This window comes from Scylla paramamosain, unplaced genomic scaffold (assembly GCF_035594125.1).
Source record: "Scylla paramamosain isolate STU-SP2022 unplaced genomic scaffold, ASM3559412v1 Contig70, whole genome shotgun sequence".
Classification (NCBI taxonomy): domain Eukaryota; kingdom Metazoa; phylum Arthropoda; class Malacostraca; order Decapoda; family Portunidae; genus Scylla; species Scylla paramamosain.
Genome location: NW_026973735.1, coordinates 102,501 through 123,310, shown reverse-complemented (window position 1 = coordinate 123,310; position 20,810 = coordinate 102,501). Strand labels below are relative to the sequence as shown.

The 20,810-nt window shown below is 36.2% G+C and overlaps 1 protein-coding gene across 3 annotated transcripts in view; it reads right to left on the bottom strand.

The window, feature by feature from the left end:
- Positions 1-20,810, bottom strand: part of LOC135098603 (uncharacterized) — a 202,299-nt gene that overhangs the window by 149,725 nt on the left and 31,764 nt on the right. The gene's annotated exons all lie outside the window — the stretch shown is intronic.

The window sequence follows — 20,810 nt, the reverse complement described above, 5'->3', positions numbered from 1 at the left end:
AACCTGACCCTGTCTTCAATCTGTTTTCCCTTAATTTTAAAGTACTCAGTAAAGATACAAGCCATATTGATCCTATTATTACAACTGAATTATAGTTATTTTCTCTTTTTAATGTGTAATTTACTCTAGTTAGATTTAGTATATAACCTACTAAACCTCCTAAAATCCTTACTGCTAATACTATTATTTTCATTATTGTCCTTAAACAAATGATCTAATATTCTGGAAACAATCTTCATCTTAATGGGGATCCTCCTAAGATAGCTCCTAATCCTAAAATTCTTACTGAGTTAGTTATTAGAAAAATCCTCATCCGAAAGATTAGTGATACATCTCAAATTATATTCTCCTGAAAGAGAATAAAGAATTAAACGCAAAGTGTACATTACTGTCAATCCTGTTGCCATCACATATAAGAACAATGCAATAAAACTGACTCATCTTATAAAAGCAACTTCTAAAATTGTATCCTTTGAATAAAATCCTGTTATAAAAGGGAATTCGCATTGAGCTAAGTTGGCTACAGTTATGCATGATACTGTCAGAGGCATAAGTTTAACTAAATTTCCCATAAGTCGAATATCCTGATAACCAGCCACTCTATGAATTACAACACCAACACATATAAAAAAGTAAAGCTTTAAACAAAGCAAGACTCAGTAAATGAAAAAAAGCCAGATCCGTATAACCTAAAGATAAAATTCTTAATATAACTCCTACTTGACTTAATGTTGATAAAGCAATAATTTTTTTGAGATCATACTCAGAATTTGCTCCTAGTCCCGCTATAAATATTGTCAAACATGAAGTAATCAACAATACTCTTTGAACGACAGATCCCTCTGAAGCAGCTCTAAATGGAATTATTAAATAAACCTCAGCAGTCACTAGTGTTGAAGAATGAACTAAAGCTGAGACAGGTGTTGGAGCCGCTACAGCAGCCGCCAGTCACGCACAAAAAGGAATTTGAGCCCTTTTATTTATTGCTGAAATAAATAAGAATAAATAAATAAAACAAAAAAAAAAAAATAATAATGATGATAATAATAATAATAATAATAATAATAATAATAATAATAATAATAATAATAATAATAATAATAATAATAATAATCTCTCGTCTATATAATACCTTTAAAACAAAAAATTTCACCCTCCTAATCTTCTCATTAATCTAGTTCTCAATAAAATTGCTACATCACCTACACGGTTTGAAGGAATAGTTAATATTCCTGCGTTTGCAGACTTTTCATTCTGATAATAAATTACTAAGGCATGAGTCACTAATCCCAATCTATCTCAACCCAATAAAAGTCTGATTGAATTAGGTCTTAATACTATAAACCTTATAGAAAGAATGAAAGCCAAAACAAGATATATAAATCGATTAAAAGTCTTATCATCGGCTATACAACTCCCTCTATAAAAAATAACTCTGCCAGAAATTACAAACACAAATCTCATAAATAATAAAGAGATCCAATCTAAAACCAAAGTAAATACAATCACCCTTCTTATTAACCTAAAAGTTCTCTTTCAGTTACATCTATAATACCTCTTTCAGTTTTTGCCAATGCTAAAGTCCCACAAATAGCTGAACAAAACCACTATTCTAATTTCATGTAGAGAAATTTTCCAAATCACTCTTTTAATTATTTAAAAAAAATTAAGTTATTAATAAAGCTCTATTTATAATTATTACATTTAAAGGAAATCAATATAAAAAAAAATTTCAGATACTCTCTAACTTTTCCTGAACAACATGAATATAAAGTTATAAAAAACCCCATGCTGTCTCAATCTATATATGTATAAAGTGTAACTTGCACTAAAAAAAAAAAAAAAAGAGAGAGATAGTAGTCTAAGTCCTACAATAGAAATCTTTCTTCAGCTCAAAACTGTTAAAATTAATATAATCTCTGGTGCTACATTTAAGGAAGGTGGTCTGGCCATATTCCTTGCTCTTAGTAAAAATCATCATAGTCCTATTCTAGGTATAAATGCTAATAATTCTTTATTGACTATCAGTCTTCGTCTTCCAGTACGTTCATAAACTATATTAGCTAAGCAAAGTAAACCAGAGGAACATAAACCATGTCCAACTATCAATATTACACTTCCAGGTAATCCCCATCAACTAAAAATTACAATCCCACATAACACTAACCTTATGTGTACAACAGAAGAATAAGCAATTGAACACTTTATGTCTACTTGTCGTATACGCATTAAACTAATATAATCTCCTCCTACAATTCCTAAACTGACTCAAAGTCAACAAAATTCTTTATTTACTTCTTGAAACATTACAAATACTCGAATTAAACCATAACCTCCTAATTTTAGTAAAACTCCTGCTAAAATTATAGAACCTGCAACAGGTGCTTCAACGTGAGCCTCTGGCAACCATAAATGGAATATAAAGATAGGTCATTTAACCAAAAATGCCAAAACAGTTCTTACATACCAAAATCTATATAAATAATCTACTCCTTCTATAGGAACCCTTAAGCTTATAGTTAATCTCCCTGTCATTAAATAATAAACAAAGACACCAATAAAGATAAAGAAAATGCTAAAGTATAGAAAAAAGTATATAGATTCCTGCCTGTACACGCTCAGGTTGATACCCTCAACCTAGAATCAAAATTAATGTTGGAATTAAAGAAACCTCAAATCTAATATAAAATATTAAATAATCTACAGAAGGAAAAGTTAATATTAAAAAAGATAATAACATAGTATTTCTAATAATAAATCTTTCACTAAAATTCCCTAAATTCTTGATTTTCTGACTAGAAATTACAATTAAAGAAACAATTTAAATCTTTTATAGAATTAAAGTATATCTAATATAATCTAATCCCAATCTAAATCCTATATTAAAAAAGAAAAAAATATGATAACTTATACTAATTAAAAATCTAAAAAAAATAAATAAATAAATCCACCTGAACTGTCTTTCATTCATTATTAAACTTTATCAATATAATTAAAGGAATTATAAATTTTATCATTCCAATAAATAAAATATCTTAAAAACATAATTTCCATGGCTTCGTACTACTAAAATCAATATAGTTAAACCTAAAGACCCCTCACACGCAGCCAACGTTAAAAAAAATAAAGAAAAATAAATTTATCTCTCCACTAAAGTCAACTGCGTTCTTATAAGCCAAAAAAAATCCAAGCATTGTAAACTCAAGACTTAACAAAGAATTTAATATATGCTTATTGCACGTAATGAACCCTCAAACCCCACAAAAAATTATAACTATAGGAACAAAAATCATTATACTTCTAAAACTTACCATTAGTAATAGCTTAACTTAAAACCTTGGTCTTGTAAACCAATAATGAAATTTTTTTTTCTTAAAACTTCAAAGAAAAAGAGAAGATTTCTTTATCTTTAATTCCCAAAACTAATATTTTATTTAAACTTTTCTTTGATATGACCTTTCTTTTTATTCCCTTCATTTTAGTTTTATCTGTATCATTTACACGGTTAATTCATCCTTTACCTATAGGTTTAACCTTGTTAATTCAAACCATCCAATTTCTCTTTCAGCCGGATTAACAACATACACTTACTGATTCTCATATATTCTCTTTATAATTTTCTTAGGAGGTATACTTGTATTATTCATTTATGTTACATCTTTAGCTTCTAATGAGTCATCCTCATTCTCATCCTCTTATTCCACCTTCCTTATTTCCATCCTTCTTCTCTTAATTTTTTTTCCACTTACTCTTTTCTGAGATCCCTTGCTAAACGAAGCTGTAACCAACTCTCCTTTATCATCTCTCAATTTAGAATCATGAAATGTTTTTATTATTAGATGAATCTGTAGTTCTAATTTGATAAATTTCACCATTTATCATCCTTTATCTACTCTTAACTTTAATTGTAGTGGTAAAAATTACTAATAAATTTAAAGGACTCTTACGACTCTCTCCTTAGTGACAACACCTCTCTGAAAATGTCACCTTTTATTTAAAATTGTCAACAACTTTCTAGCTGATATACACCTACCTTCAAATATTTCAACTTTTTGAAACTATGGATCATTGCTAGGATTGTGTCTTGTCATCCAAATTGCTGCCGGTTTATTCGTAGCTATACATTACACTGCTCACTTTGATCCAGCATTCTCTAGAGTAGCCCATGTCTGCTGAGACGTACACTGTGGCTGACTTCTCCGAACTATACATGCCAATGGAGCATCATTTTTCTTTATCTGTCTGTATATTCATATTGGACCAGGTATTTATTATGGATCCTATATAATCTTCCATGCTTGAATAGTTGCAGTAGTGATTTTGTTTATAGTTATAGCAACAGCTTTTTTTAGGTTATGTTCTCCCTTGACGGCAGATGTCATTCTGGGGAGCTACTGTTATTAATCATCTTTTTTTTTTTTTTCAGCTATTCCCTACATTGGTACAGATTTAGAACAATAAATCTGAGGAGGATTTTCAGTAGATAATGCCACACTAACTCGATTTTTCACCTTTCATTTCGTCCTTCCTTTCATTATTGCCGCTATAACTATTATTCATATTTTTTTTCTCCATCACTCAGGTGCTAATAACCCCCTAGGTGTATCAAGACAGTTAGAAAGTACCTTTTCATCCTTATTTTACATTTAAAGACATTGTTGGATTCATTGTTATATTTACACTTTTACTTATTCTGTCCCTTCTTAATCCTTATTTGTTAGATCATGATAACTTTATTAGAGCTAATCCTCTAGTTACTCCTGCCCATATTCAACCACAATGATATTTCTTGTTCGCATGTGCACTCCGATCTATTCCAAATAAGCTTGGAGGGGTAATCGCTCTAGCTGCCTCAGTAGCAATCATTATAATTTTACCTTTCACTCATACATCAAATTTTCGCAGATTAACTTTTTATCCTTTAAATTAATTTATATTTAGAATTTTGGTTTCAGTATTGATTCTACTTACTTGAATTGGACCTCGACCCGTTCAAGAACCCTATGTTCTTACAGGCAAAATTTTAACTCTCATTTTTTTTCTTTTATTATCAATCCCCTCCTACTCATAAGATGACATAATTTATTAAAATGATCGTCTAGTTTATTTAAAACAGACTTTGAAAGTAGCAGAAAAGGAAAAATATTCTTAACGATTGTGTTAACATATTATTTTAATTATATTTATAAATTAGATACAAAACAAAGATTTTACCCCAATAAAAAACAATAAATAACTGATAGAAACTGGAAGAAATTTTTTTCAAGCTAAATACATCAATTTATCGTATCGAAGCCGAGGTAAACTTCCTCGAACTCACACAAAAATGAATGCCAAAAATATAGACTTTAAATGAAATATTTTCCTGCAAGGTCTTCCTAAAAACACAATAACGAAAAGAACTCTTATAAAAAGAATTTTTTGAATATTCTGCTATAAAAATTAAAGCAAATCCCCCTCTCCTATATTCCGTGTTGAACCTCGAAACTGACCCTGATTCTCCTTCTGTAAAATCAAAAGGTGTCCGGTTAGTTTCCGCTAAACAAGAAGCAAACCAAATTAACCTCAAAGGTAACGATAAAAATATGAAGCAAATATAACATTGATATTTAACAAATAACTCTTCACAAAAGCCACTCCTGCCAAAACACAAATGATTAAAACTAAGTAAATTACAATCTCCACTAATAACACAAAACAATTACATTCAGTTGTTTTACTATTTATAACATGTATTCTATTTAACTAGATCCTAAATCCAGCACATATTATCTGGCTAAATAGTATTTCAATTATACAAAAAATTTTAATTACTTAATCCTTTCGTACTACTTTTTTTTTTCTAAATTCCAGAAGATAGAAACCGACCTGACTCTCGCCGGTCTGAACTCAAATCATGTAAAAAATTAAAGGTCGCACAGACCTTCTTTTATAGCTGCTGCACTATAAACACATTTTGATTCAACATCAAGGTCGCAAACTTATTTTTTGATAAGGACTCTCAAAAATAAAAATAAATAAATAAATAAAAATAAATAAATAAATAAATAAATAAATAAATAAATAAATAAATAAATAAAATTACGCTGTTATCCCTAAAGTAACTTGATGTTGTAATCCTTAATATAAGGATCACTTACAAACTGTAATCACATATAATTGTCCAATTACAATAGCAGTTATTTTCATTTATACCCTTAGCGCCCCAACCAAATAAACCTTTTAAGTCTGTTTTTATTATTTTTAATTCATCAAACTTATTAAGTTTATAAAGCTTTATAGGGTCTTATCGCCTCTCTAGAAAATCTAAGCCTTTTCACTTAGAAGTTAAATTCAATTTTGATAAAAGAGACAGACTTTTCTTTGTCCAACCATTCATACAAGTTTCCAATTAACAAACTGATGATAATGCTACCTTTGCACGGTCAACACACCGCGGCTATTGAACATTTCATGTCAGTGAGCAGGCTGCACCAGTGCCCTTCCTACATAAAAAAAAAAAAAAAAAAAAACTCAGAAAGACATGTTTTTGATAAGCAGGCAAGAAATAATCTTTGTCGAATTCCTTTTTTATTCCATTATTTTATTATAATTAATTATCTTTATTTCATTTTTCTCAAATCATTCTACATATTCATTCCACTAATACACTCATTATTTCTTAAAAATTTACGTTAGATTCAATATTCTAGTACTTTATCAAAGACATAAATAAATTATTTTATTTCTCCTAAATCTAAATTAGAACACTTTAATTTCATAGCTACTTTTAAGCCTAAAAAAACATTATTTAAATTTTTTTGTCCTATTGATTAATTTTATTAGTGCTAAGAAGCTCGTCCCTCCTAGTCTTAAATATATAATAAACCTTTTGAACGCAACAGAAACGCTATACTAACTTTAGGTGTGCTTTGATTCTCGTATCCAGGCTCACTTTCCAGTAAGCCTGCTGTGTTACGACTTGTCTCATCTTAATAATGAAAGCGACGGGCGATATGTACATGCTTTACACCTTACATCTAGCAAGCATGTTAAACTTACTTTACAATCAAATCCTCCTTCTAATTAACCTTTAAATTCATTTTCCCTACTAAATAAAATTTATCGTAACCCATTTTAACTTAAGCATTAGCTGCACCTTGATCTAATATATTCAACATTATTGCTGATTTATTCAGTAATTAATTCTATAAAAATTACCTAATTGTATCATCAGTCTGATGATAATTTGAATATAAATTGTTTTATTTATTTGTTTATTTCTAAATTAGTTCGTGTATCTGTGTACTTATGTAGACGAGGATTAAGCTCTGTACAAGGTGCGCAAGCCGCACGTCTTTGTGACGTGGTAGTGGGGAGTGGGGAGGTGAGGTGAGGTGGCAGCAGGGTGATAAGGTGGCGACGAACGGTCAGGGTTAGTTGCTGTCCGTCCCTACCTGAAGTGTGTTGTGATGGATCACTGGATGTAATATTTATTCAAGACTTGGGATTATTCTATTATGCTGGTATGTATGGCTATGTTTGGCTATGGTGGTTTATCAGCTGGTGTTCACGTCAAACATTTGTGATGTTCATCGACAAAATGTTTGTATTAGTGATGATCTTTTATGATGACAGTGTTAATGTGATTGTGCGGTCGGCTATTAAGATTGATAGTTACTCAGGGAATATTTCATATATTACAGTTTATGAATCCAACTACTCGTTCGGAAAGTTCATGGAGGCAATCCATATGCGGCTGGAGCTACCGTTGTGAGTTATAATTCTAATGATTATTATAAGTGAAAATCAATGTGGTTGATTGGTTATGTGATTGATTTTTAATTGTACTTAGCATATGGTGAATTCTATATACATCCATTCTCAATTTTCATATTGATCTACTTATTAATGATGCTTGGGTACTTAAGATGAAAAAAAAAAACTGAGATGTATTTATTGTAATGATTTTGACAGGTCCAAACGCTTGTAATAAAGAAGTTATGGCAGTGTTCAAGCTGTGTTAGTGGATGCCTCTATACACTAATAATGCTGGTATACATACTAATGTACAAACTTAGTTAATATTCTTCGTGGTGTATCCATTCAAAAACAGGTTCCTCTGACAACACTACATCACCGATAAATTCTTCACATTTTAAGAACATAACTATTAATACTTTGGTTACAAAATTACTTTTTGGCATAATAATCCTTGTTTAAACACAATTTCTTATTGCTTCAACTTTAATTTTATGACATAATTTTCCTGTAAAAAATAATCTGATTTCACTTCTTTATTTTTCAGGCCCACCTTAAAATTATATATATATATATATATATATATATATATATATATATATATATATATATATATATATATATATATATATATATATATATATATATATATATATATATATATATATATATATATATATATATATATATATATATATATATATATATATATATATATATATATATATATATAACAATAAACCAATATATTCTCATTCAACCTTAGAGTATAACTGCAACTGCTACCACAATATTAATTAGGCTTTAACTCACTGCTAAATCTTAATTTTCTAAATTCTTTAATATTACATGCTGAGAATTAAACTTGATAAAACTAAATCTCTTAACATCAATATTCTTATTATATTAATCTTAAACTACTAAGTATTACGTGCAAAAACTCTGATGCAAATTCAGTAAGATCATGGAAACTTCAAGAAATAATCAAACTTTTAACAATTTCAAATTAATTATTAAATATATAAAATAGTAATATTTGCAATTAGCTACTTAAGATTAAAAAAAAAATTATATATATAGAAACATGCATATATAAATAAATGATTACATAAATTATATTATATATAAATACATATATAAATGAACCTTCTCAAGAAAAAAAAAATCACTTTTATATATAATTAAAGAATTATATAAAATCTTCATCTTATATAATAAATCTATGAAAAGTTCATCTATATAATTTTAAATGTTTATATATAACATCAACTATTACTTAAAGACATCAATTATTACTTAAAGACTATAATACAATAAAAAAAAAAAAAAAAAAAAAAAAAAATATATATATATATATATATATATATATATATATATATATATATATATATATATATATATATATATATATATATATATATATATATATATATATATATATATATATATATATATATATATATATATATATATATAATAATTCTATATATTTAAAAAAAATAAAATAAAATAAATACCTGATTCATTAAAAAAAAATATAACAAAATAATAATATTATTAACATAATGCCAAGCTACAAATCTATAATAATAAAAAAAGAACTGATCTCAAACTTAGCAATATCCCATTTCTTTCCAAAGATGTCTCTCTTATTGTTCTCCGGAACTGTGCCTCCGTGCTTGCACCTTGCCTAGTCAAACTCTTTCAGCTTTGTCTGTCAACATCTACCTTTCCTTCTTGCTGGAAGTTTGCCTATATTCAGCCTGCTCCTAAAAAAAGGGTGACCGCTCTAATCCCTCAAACTACCGTCCTATTGCTTTGATTCCCTGCCTATCTAAAGTTTTTTGCATCTATCCTCAACAGGAAGATTCTTAAACATCTATCACTTCACAACCTTCTATCTGATCGCCAGTATGGGTTCCGTCAATGAAAAAATAAATAAATAAATAATAATGCATAATAAAAATTAATGATGAAAAAGCAATCTCTCTCTCTCTCTCTCTCTCTCTCTCTCTCTCTCTCTCTCTCTCTCTCTCTCTCTCTCTCTCTCTCTCTCTCTCTCTCTCTCTCTCTCTCCTTTGCTCGAGCCGCTCAGCTCACTCGGCACTAAATAAGATCAAACAAAATATTACAAAAAATATAAACTTGACAAAAAGTGAAGTAAGGGTCCCCGCTGTGAGTGCCGCAGAGAGAGAGAGAGAGAGAGAGAGAGAGAGAGAGAGAGAGAGAGAGAGAGAGAGAGAGAGAGAATGAGGAAGAAAAGGAAACGTGGGGAAAAACGGAGAGAGGTGGAGAAAGGAGGTGCAGATGAGAAAGGAGGAGGAGGAGGAGGAGGAGGAGGAGAAGGAAGAGAACAACAACAACAACAAGAACAACAACGACAACAACAATAACAACAACAACAACAACAACAACAAAAGCACCACCAGCACCACTGCTACCATCACTACCACCACCACCACCACCATCACCTCCACCACCACCAAGAGAAACAGCAAAAAGTCAAGTAAAGAAAGGGAGAAAGAACATGAGGTGCGAGGACTAGGTAATATATTGTCGCCGAGGGGCCTGGTACTAGCAGTGGCGGTGGTAGTGGTGGTGGTGGTGGTCGATGGCGCCGCTGCCTGCCTGGAGGAGCGGAGTGCAGGACAGAGCCATGTAACGTCCTGTCCACTTGGTTAAAAATTAGCCATCACGTGCGGGGTAAAAAAAGGTATGGAGCCGTAAGGAATCGAGGGGAAACTTGAGTATGGTGTGGAGAACGTGGGTGTGACAAGGACGTGGTGCTGTTGCGGTCAAAAAGTCGAGTATATAATCTGCTTTACTTGTTTCCCGTGCAGTTATCGTTTTCTCTTTCTTTTTCTGAACGAGCGGTAAGGAATCGTGGGGACTTGGGTGTGGTGAGGAGTGTACGTGAGGCGTGCGCTGGTGTGACAAGGGTGTGGTGCAGTAGTGATCAGAAAACAACTATTTTCTCACACTTACTATGTGATACTTTTTTTTTTTCTTCTTTTTGAGAGTGAGCGGCAAAGGATCAAGGGCAGACTTAAGTAGGAGGAGGAGGAGGGCAGGTGTGGTGTACGTGGGTGTGACAAGGGTGGTGCAGTAGTGGTCAGAAGTCATGACCAACCTTCCCTAGTACTGGCTGTTGCTGTGTTCTCTATTTCTCTTTCTTCTTCCTTACTTTTTTTTTTTTTTACCATCATTCCGTCTTCATGTACTTTTTTTTTTTTATCTTCGTGAACCTCTCGTCTCTCTTTCAGTTGTCCAGTTTCAGCAGGAGACTCAGCAGATTAGAAGATACAAGACTGAGAATAAATACTGAACAGTGGCACTGAGTGTGTTGTGCTACTCGACTCGTGGACGTGACTACATGAGTGGGTGTCTGGACTAAGTCTGTAAAGATTTTGAACTTTTGCCAACCTCCTTCGTTCGTGATATAAGATAAATTGTTATGTACTAGTTTATAATTAAAGCCGTGGCCAATAATCTGTCTGTCTGTCTAACAATCTATTTTATCTGTTTGTCTATGTCTGTCTAGCCGTCTAACTATGTCTGTCTGTCTATCTATCTGTCTGTCTGTTTAGCCATCTATCCATCAGTCAATTTATCTATCTACCTGTCTAACCGTCCATCTATCTGTCTGTCTACTTATACGTTTGTTTAGCCATCTACCTATCAGTTAATCTATCTATCTGTCCATCTATGTATGTATGTATGTATGTACCTATCAATTCATTTATACGAGTAAGGAATAAGTATAAACACCGAGGAAGTATGGATGAGTTGGTGGTGAGAGGCGAATGCTTGGTGACAGATGTGCGAGGTGAGGGTGCAGGCTGATGGTGGGTGTAAGTGGAGATCTGACAGGGCTGCTAAACACTGCCTAGGAAATATAAGCTAAAAATAGACAGTAATTAATGAGCTGTCAGAAAGAAATTCAATGGGAAGGGAGAAGGGTGGGAAGGATACATGGCTCAGGAAGGGCACGGCTAAATTATATTTTAAGGAGAGAAGGAAACACGCGCCCAGAAAAAAAAAAAAGGATAATTATGAAGACAGTGTGAGTGAAGATTGAAGGATTCGGAAGTTGATCATCTATTCTAAGTTTTATTTCTTCTTCTTTTTTTTTCATTCTTTGTTACTGTTTCTATGATAATTTCTATATGCATGAGCGATTGACGGCAAAAAAAGAAAAAAAGGACAGTCAGGAAGACATAAAAACAGAAGACTAAGTAAGGAATACAAAATTAATTATTATCACTATTTGTATTGTTTTTGTTTAACTATTATTTCTAACTACAAAAGAAATTCTCTCCGTTAACTTTAGCCAGACTCGAATATTCTCTACTCCTTTACTTTCTACGTACAGATTCCAGACCATTTCTCGTTGGTTCAGTTTACTTAATTCCCAACTTCGACCACAAGGCCGTGGAAACGTGAGACAGACAGGCAGACCGACAGATATTACACACAGACGTAGCGCTCTTTGTAATATACTTGAAGGAGTTTACCTGAGTGCCCTAAAGGGACCTCGCAGCCACTCACTTAAGGCTTTCTCTAACTTATGAGCTAACAAAGAGAGAGTTGGCGCCGAGACTGCACGTGGGAGGGGCTTAGGGAAGGGATGGGAAGGAAAGGAGAGGAGAGGAGAGGAGAGGAGAGAGAGAGAGAGAGAGAGAGAGAGAGAGAGAGAGAGAGAGAGAGAGAGAGAGAGAGAGAGAGAGAGAGAGAGAGAGAGAGAGAGAGAGAGAGATGGTAAAGATAGGGAGAGAAAGAGACAGGAAGGAGAGAAGGTGAGAGGAAAGTGTAAATGAAGAGGATTAAAAATACGGCCATTAAAAGGACATGGAAGGAAGAAAGAGAAGGGAAACATGACATGGGCAGGGAGAGAAAGAAGGAAAAAGGAAACGAGGCATGGAGGAATATAGAAAGGAAGGGACGTGGATGAAGGAAAGGAAAAAAAAAAGAAACGGAAGACGAATGATGAAAGGAGTAAGTGATACGTAAAAGAGAAAGGAAAAGGACACATGAAAAGCAAAACGAGAGAAAAGAGGAGAGGCAAACAATGAACAGGGAAGGAAAAGAGAATCTCGAGGAGCGTGCGTGAGTAAGAAAGATGGACGAATGAAGGGAAGGAAAGAGACAGACGAGGAAACTGGAGGCGGTGAAAGGAGCAGGAGAGGGAGACGAGAAGGCAGCAAATGTACAGGTGGGAAAGAGAGAAGCACGTAACGAAGAGGGAGAGGAAACAGACACACACCAAAAAATGGAGGAAAGAAAGAAAGTAAGAAAATGAAAGGCAGATAGAAAAATAAAGAAGAAAAGGAAGAAAGCAGAAACAAAAAAGTAAAAAAAAAAAGGAAAAAGACTGAAATAACAAATGAAGGAAAAGAAAGAAAAGGAAGAAAAGTGAGGCTGGAGACAGAGAAAGCGCAAAGACTAACAGAAAAGAATGAGTTTTAGATGAAGAATGGAAAGGAAACAGGAAGACAAACGAATCGAGGACAGAATATAAAAAAAAGTGCAAAAGAGAGAAGAGAGGAAGTGAAGAGAAAGGGGGGAGGGAAGAGGGAGTGGGAGAGGTGAGAGAGAGTGAGGAGAGGGAGAGGGGAGAGAGGGAGACATGCATGCATGACACGAAAGAATTAAAGCATGATTCTCTCTTGCTTAATGAACACCAACTGACGCCAGGACACCAGAAGGAAGAGGAGGAGAAAGAGGAGGAGGAGGAGGAGGAGGAGGAGGAGGAGGAGGAGGAGGAGGAGGAAGAGAAAAGGGAAGGAAACAGGAAAAATCAACAACAACAACAACAACAACAACAACAACAACAACAACAAAGGAGAAGAAAAGGAAGAAAACGATGATAATGACGATAGCGAAGAAGGAGAAGAAGAAAATGAAGAATACGAGGAGTAAACAAACAAACAAACAAAACACACACACACACACACACACACACACAGAATGACCTGACAGCTAGGCACTGCGGCAGATAGGTCACCTAAGGAGGCCAAAAAGGGGTGGAAGAGGAGGTCAGGTCAGGTCACCCCTTTACATATGCAGGAGGAACAAGAGAAGAAGGAAGAGAAAGAGGGAGAGGAGGAGGAAGAGGAAGGGGATGACAATAATATAACTGGTGCTATATATATTAACGGTAACATTCCATTGACGGTCCATCTCTCTCAGCACAAGGAGAAGGAAGCATGAAGGGTAATACAGCAGGAGGCTCCTCTCCACCTACCACTCCATTTCAAAACACACTGTATTGGACGCACCGGGGAACATGTACAGTGGACCATGGGAAAACTGACAACCAACTCTCAATACAAATGGAGGAGAAGGAGGAGGAGGAGGAGGAGGAGGAGGAGGAGTAGGGTTGCCATAAATTTTGACGAAGTATAGCAGTGTTATAGAACTGATGTGGCGATTCTCTCTCTCTCTCTCTCTCTCTCTCTCTCTCTCTCTCTCTCTCTCTCTCTCTCTCTCTCTCTCTCTCTCTCTCTTTTCCTTGACGCATTCGTCCCTTCCCTTGGTGCAGACTACGAGTCATTTCCTCTCCTCTCAACCATCAGGGCGCCGTTTGCAAAAATTTACTTTCCGATGAGATTTCAAGCTATTTTTCCCAACACTTTTTTTTTCTATATACCTTAGCAATGTTTTTTTAGAAGTGTGGTCTTGCTATTATGTGTTATTTCGTCGCCCTCTGTCTGTCTGTCTGTGTGTCTGTCTGTGTGTCTGTCTGCCTGTGTGTCTGGCATCGTTGATCATTAGCCGCCTTGTTTACTATTTCACGTCCTTCTCTTCTCCAGCCAGTCAAGTGTTCTCGTGGAGTTTTTTTGTAAATAATTGTTTTTACTTCGTTCCTTTGTTACCTGATTTATTGTTTCTTGTGTCTATTTGCCGGCTGTCTTATGTTTGCTCTTTTGTTCCCTGCTTCGTTTATCGTGTGTGTGTGTGTGTGTGTGTGTGTGTGTGTGTGTGTGTTAGTATGGAGACGACACGAGTTTCGGCTACAGATATCTTTATACAGTTTTGTTATCATTATCACCACCGCCACCACCATCACCGCCATCATCATCACGCACGTCACCATCATTCATAAACACCTACACCAGTTAATTAAATGAAAAGAAAAAAGTCTACCATTCCTGCAACACCTGAAGTATATGGGTGAATTAATTAATACAAAATAAACAAATAAATCTAATATTCGTTTTTTACATTCATTTTTACCTGCACTGAACCACAAAAGTAACGCCTCTCATCCATCTCAAAAGGTCAGATATCACTGCACAAAATTTTAACTCATCTATTTATTTTGCAACACGAGCAGCGCCACTCGTCAAATGAACATTTACGACCAAATATTGCATGGTTAAAATTTGCCTCAGCATTCATCATCTGCCATCAGTGTTCATTGTCTATATTTCCAGTGTTCAAAGCTCATAGAGATTTTATTTATCTATTTATTTATTTATTTATTTATTTATTTTTTTTTTTTTGTGATCAGTTTTCATCGTTTGGTGTCAGTGTTGGTGGTTTGTATTATCAATGCTACTCATTAACCTTCAGTGCAAGAGTTAACCAGTATCTCAGTCATTCATCCCTTTTTCTGGTAAAACTCTGGAACTCGCTGCTTGTTTCTGTGTTTCCTCCTTCCTATGACTTGAACTCTTTCAAAACGGAGGTTTCAAGACACTTATGTTGTAATTCTGGATAACCCTTTCGACCTGTTTGGGACTGGCACTCCATTGGACGTTTTTTTTTTTTTTTTCTAATTTGTTGTTGTCCTTGGCCAGTGTTTATAATTTAGCGTCACTGTTCATCATGTGCAATTATCAACGTTCACTGGAAATATCACTCGTTCTCACTGCTTAAGTCACCCACGTGCCGTATTCTTTTACACTAATTTTTGTCTGTTACAGGGAGAGAGAGAGAGAGAGAGAGAGAGAGAGAGAGAGAGAGAGAGAGAGAGAGAGAGAGAGAGAGAGAGAGAGAGAGAGAGAAAGTACCTTCTTTACCTCTCTCCCCTTCCTACTTCTTCCCTTTATTACCTCTCTCTTAACTCTTTCCCTTCCTAATTTCTACCCATTTCTAATTACTCCACTCCTCTACCTTCCTACCCATCCCTGCCCTCCCCTTCCAAAACCCTGACTCCTTTCCCTTAATTCTTCCCCTTTACTCCCCTTTCATTCCTCCCTTCTTAATCCACCAACTCTTACAGCTTACCCTTAACCCCCTTATCTTTCACTCCATCCCTTTACTCCTTCCCCCTTAACTCCATCCCTGAACCCTTTCCCCCTTCACCGCCTTCAGCCGCGCCCCGTGACTCACGCCGCACGCACCGCCATGTATAAGAACAATATTCTGAAACGTCTTCGCGCCGCACCTTCACTGCACTCAGACAGGGGCGGATCCTGAAAATCAATTTGAAGGGGGCCCGATGATAGAATTTCCTGAGTTAGCGACAGCCTCAACACAGTGAAGACCAATGGATAGTGATGGCGGTTCTTCGCTTAAAATCCGCAGCTCCCGAGCAATCAACGTATATGTGACAAATGAATTTTGTTGTATCTATATATGAAGTGCAATCAATATTTAAGGTGGCAAGCAATAACAGGAAACAATTGACAGTGTACATCTGACCAGTAAAAAGGCAGATCTGGACAGGGAGAAATCGTCGCCATACGAGCATGCCAAGAAAACTCAACGTTTATTTCGATATGCAAGCAGCAAGTGGGTGATCATAATACAGCTCATATATAAATTACAAACCTAACCTTTACAAATAAAGAGTTAATATGTAAAATTAGACACAGCTCAAGATCAAAAGGAATTCTTATAGGGCTTCTTTTACATGGGATTGAGGTAACACATTTGCAAAGACTGGCTGATCTAAAGAAATATATTTACAAATTCCCAAGTATTCAACAAGTGACTCACCAAGCAAAGAGTAGTCGGGCCTGTAAAGCCCAAGCAACTCCTACAGGAGGAATTATTTAAAGGGGTTTGGAGGACAGCGTGCAGCGGCGGCCGGCTTCTCTCCCCGACTCTCTAGCTTTTTAGGGGTGTCTTAAATATATTTTATGTTTTCTCAGTTCATGGGTATTTCAAATATTTCAGTTATCGTGATATTTTTTTGGGGCGGCCCGGGCCATCTGCCTCCCCCCATCCCCACCCCCCAGCATCCGCGCCTGCATATGCCTACAGCCGACGACACATTCCGTATTATAGATGCAACACATTATAAGCAAGTCAGTTCTGTACCCACTGTCCGCATACAGTTGAGATTTTCTGGGGGAACGGAGATGTTTTTGGGGGCTCGGATCCCCTGGGCCCCTCCCCCTGTATCCGTCCTTGCACTCAAAAGCCTCTAATTGGAGTTGCACGGGTTTTAGTGATATATAATAATTTTTTTTACATTATTTACAAGATGAACACTCTTGAGAACGCGGCTAAGCGTCTGTGTGGCCTTGGAAAACAGTCGTGACGAGAGCCGGAGCGGTTCAGAACACGGGGACTGATATTCTCAAACGTTCCGCCGTCTCATCTCCACAATTTGCAGTCTGCTTTACTGGAAGTTTTTGAGCTTTCCTTCATTCACGATGCTAGTGGTAAAGGAAGGTGACCAAGGGATACCATAGATCGTACTTGTATGCTCTCTGTTACCTTTCTCGGTTCGTGCAATTTTGACAGGCTGTAGTGGAAGTTGTTGCGGTTTTCAAGGGTGTTTTCTTAGTTCCAGTGATAGTTTAACAGGCTGTGATGGAAGCTGTTGAGGTTTTCAAGGGTGTTTTCATGACTCGAGTGATAGTTTAACAGGCTGTGGTGGAAGTTGTTGGGGTTTTCAAGAGTGTTTTCATGACTCGAGTGATTGTTATCAGGCTGTGGTGGAAGTTGTTGGGGTTTTCAAGGATGTTTTCATGATGCGAGTGATAGTTTAACAGGCTGTGGTGGAAGTTGAATTAGCAGATGACACAAAGTTAGGTGGTAAGGTGACGTGCGATGAAGACTGCAATGAACTTGAGGAGGAGCTTAACAGACTGACGGAGTGGAGTGGTGAGTGGCAGATGTCTGCCTCTGTACTTGCAAAAATTTAGTTTGGCAATGGAGAGAAGAATCCAAACTTTAAGTACCACACACACGCTCTCTCTCTCTCTCTCTCTCTCTCTCTCTCTCTCTCTCTCTCTCTCTCTCTCTCTCTCTCTCTCTCTCTCTCTCTCTCTCTCTCTCTCTCTCTATATATATATATATATATATATATATATATATATATATATATATATATATATATATATATATATATATATATATATATATATATATATATATATATATATATATATATATATATATATATATATATATATATATATATATATATATATATATATATATATATATATATATATATATATATATATATATATATATATATATATATATATATATATATATATATATATATATATATATATATATATATTTTGGAAACTCCGCCATCTTTATCGCGTGGTGGCGGGGAGGCATCCCCTCCCTGCCCCGCCCCTCGCCTCGCCGCGCCGCTGGTTGGTGGAATGAGCCTATCCTTGCCTGAGTGCCACGTCTCCCATTGGTCGGCGCCGCGGAACTGAGCCATCTCTAACGCTCCGCTCTCTCCCTGTATTCTGTTCACGATCGCCTGAGACACAAGCCCCTCCCTCACGGCGGAGCGTGGCGGGCCCTGGATTCTGTCCCCACTGGGTGGCGGTGTCCGAGGTGTGGCGGAGGGTTTGACATTGTTTAGGTGACGTGATAAACACTGCCGGACACCTCACTCTCCTACACACACTTTCAAGTTATATTATATTTATATTGCAATTACAACAAAAGAACAAACAAGTAAATAAATAAATAAATAAAATAAAATAATAAAATAAAAACATGCAGTCGTGTTGACAGGAACTGGAGATTTTTTAATATACACAAATTTTAAACATTTAACTTCAAAACTGATGAAAGGCAAGAGGAGCCTGCTCTCAGTAAACAGCATCATAAGCAAAGCAGGACGGTCTGCCCGTCATCTTTCATTCTAACACTGTACTTCCTTCACACAAACTTTCCCTCCCTCTCCTCCCCTCCCCTCCCTTCCATCCCACCCAACTAACACTCTCTTCCTTCACTCAAACTGTCTCTCCCCTCCCCCCCTACGTTATCTTATGTTACTCTCCTACACACTGGTCTGCCCTTCACGTGTTACTGCTAATTCCTCCATTCCCTCACCCAGGCCGAATGCTTCCTTTCCCCAACCCCTTTCTCTCTCTCTCTCTCTCTCTCTCTCTCTCTCTCTCTCTCTCTCTCTCTCTCTCTCTCTCTCTCTCTCTCTCTCTCATATATATATATATATATATATATATATATATATATATATATATATATATATATATATATATATATATATATATATATATATATATATATATATATATATATATATATATATATATATATATATATATATATATATATATATATAAGAATTATTGAGTAAAAAGCGTGTGAGCAATGCAAGGCGTGGTTGAGGTGGCATCAGCGACGCAGCCTGTTGGGCCAAGGCAGGCCACAGGCCTGGCCGGCTGAGGGTTATGGTCCCACTGGGAATTAACGCTGGCTCTGCCGCTCTCTTTACCACGTTTCAGGTGAGGGGTTGCATGTTTACAGTCCAGGTGTCCCTAAGCATCTCGAGATGACTCATATCATTCTCTCGGCCGCCCACAAATTTACAAGTGTATATACTCGTCACTCCGTGTCTTCTTGTCATCAAGTGCTAACGATGTGATGATAAAAAAAAAAAAAATTGACGATCTATTTCTTACTTTTTAAAGAGCATAATAGCAGCTATCAAAAAAAAAGTATGTCTACAGATGACAGTTCGTGTACAAGACATGCAAACCTACGTCCACTCATCCAGAAATGTATCTAATCTTGTTAAGTTCCCTATTAAATAGTCACTACCACTGGATTACTGTTTCTGTCTAGTCACACACGAACATGCGCATATTCACGGGCAGCAAACACGCAAGGTACACTCAAATACTCCGGAGCAAAGCTGCCTCATCTTGTTTCACTGATCAGCCCACTCTTGCACACTTTCAAACTAAAGCCACTTTTCATTTACCATCGACGATTTTATATTCGAATCAAAATTTAAATGACGTTTGAGAACTTTCGGCCAAAATTCGTTGAGGGCCGTGACGGCCTTGGGCGCCGCACGGGGGGAGAAGGTGGCTGTCGGGTCCGGCCTGGGGCCCAAGGTAGAGAACTGGCAGCAGGTCCTTCTTTTCCTTTGCGGCCTCAAGCTTCAATAGTAGTCGTCCACTTGCAGCGCCTCACACTAGGCAAGGGGTCGCCATAAGCAAGAGATCAATGTCTGCCATTCACCAGATGTTGCCCGGAGGGGGGAGTCCTTATGGGGAGTAAGGGCTCTTTCCATAGAGTCTGGTGGAGGGTGTGTACGGGTCCCTTGATTATGATGACGCCGGGCTGAACAACTCGCCATGAACGAGGGCACGCCGTGCACCATGCACCAGACACTGGCAGTACGAGGGGTCCTTTAGGGGAGAAAAGGGCTCACTTCATGACAGTGGTTGGGGAGTGGTGTGTGGCGGGTCATTGCTCATGGCGACCCGTGTGAGGTGCGGCAAGGTTGCATCGTCACTGCCCTCACACCCAGGGACTGGGGTGGACCCTTGGGGAGGAAGGGTTCGTCCTGGTACCTATGTAGGTAGGTAGCCAATGTCGTATAGCTATCGCCGCGCCCGCATCGTTATCGTGGAAACTCGCATCGTTATCGTGGAAACTCGCATCGCTATCGTGGAATCGCATCGTTATCGTGGAATCGTATCGTTATAGTGGAATCGCATCGTTATCGTGGAATCGCATCGTTATCGTGGAATCGTATCGTTATCGTTGAATCGCATCGTTATCGTAGAAACTCGCATCGTTATCGTGGAATCGCATCGTTATCGTGGAATCGTATCGTTATCGTGGAATCGCATCGTTATCGTGGAATCGTATCGTTATCGTGG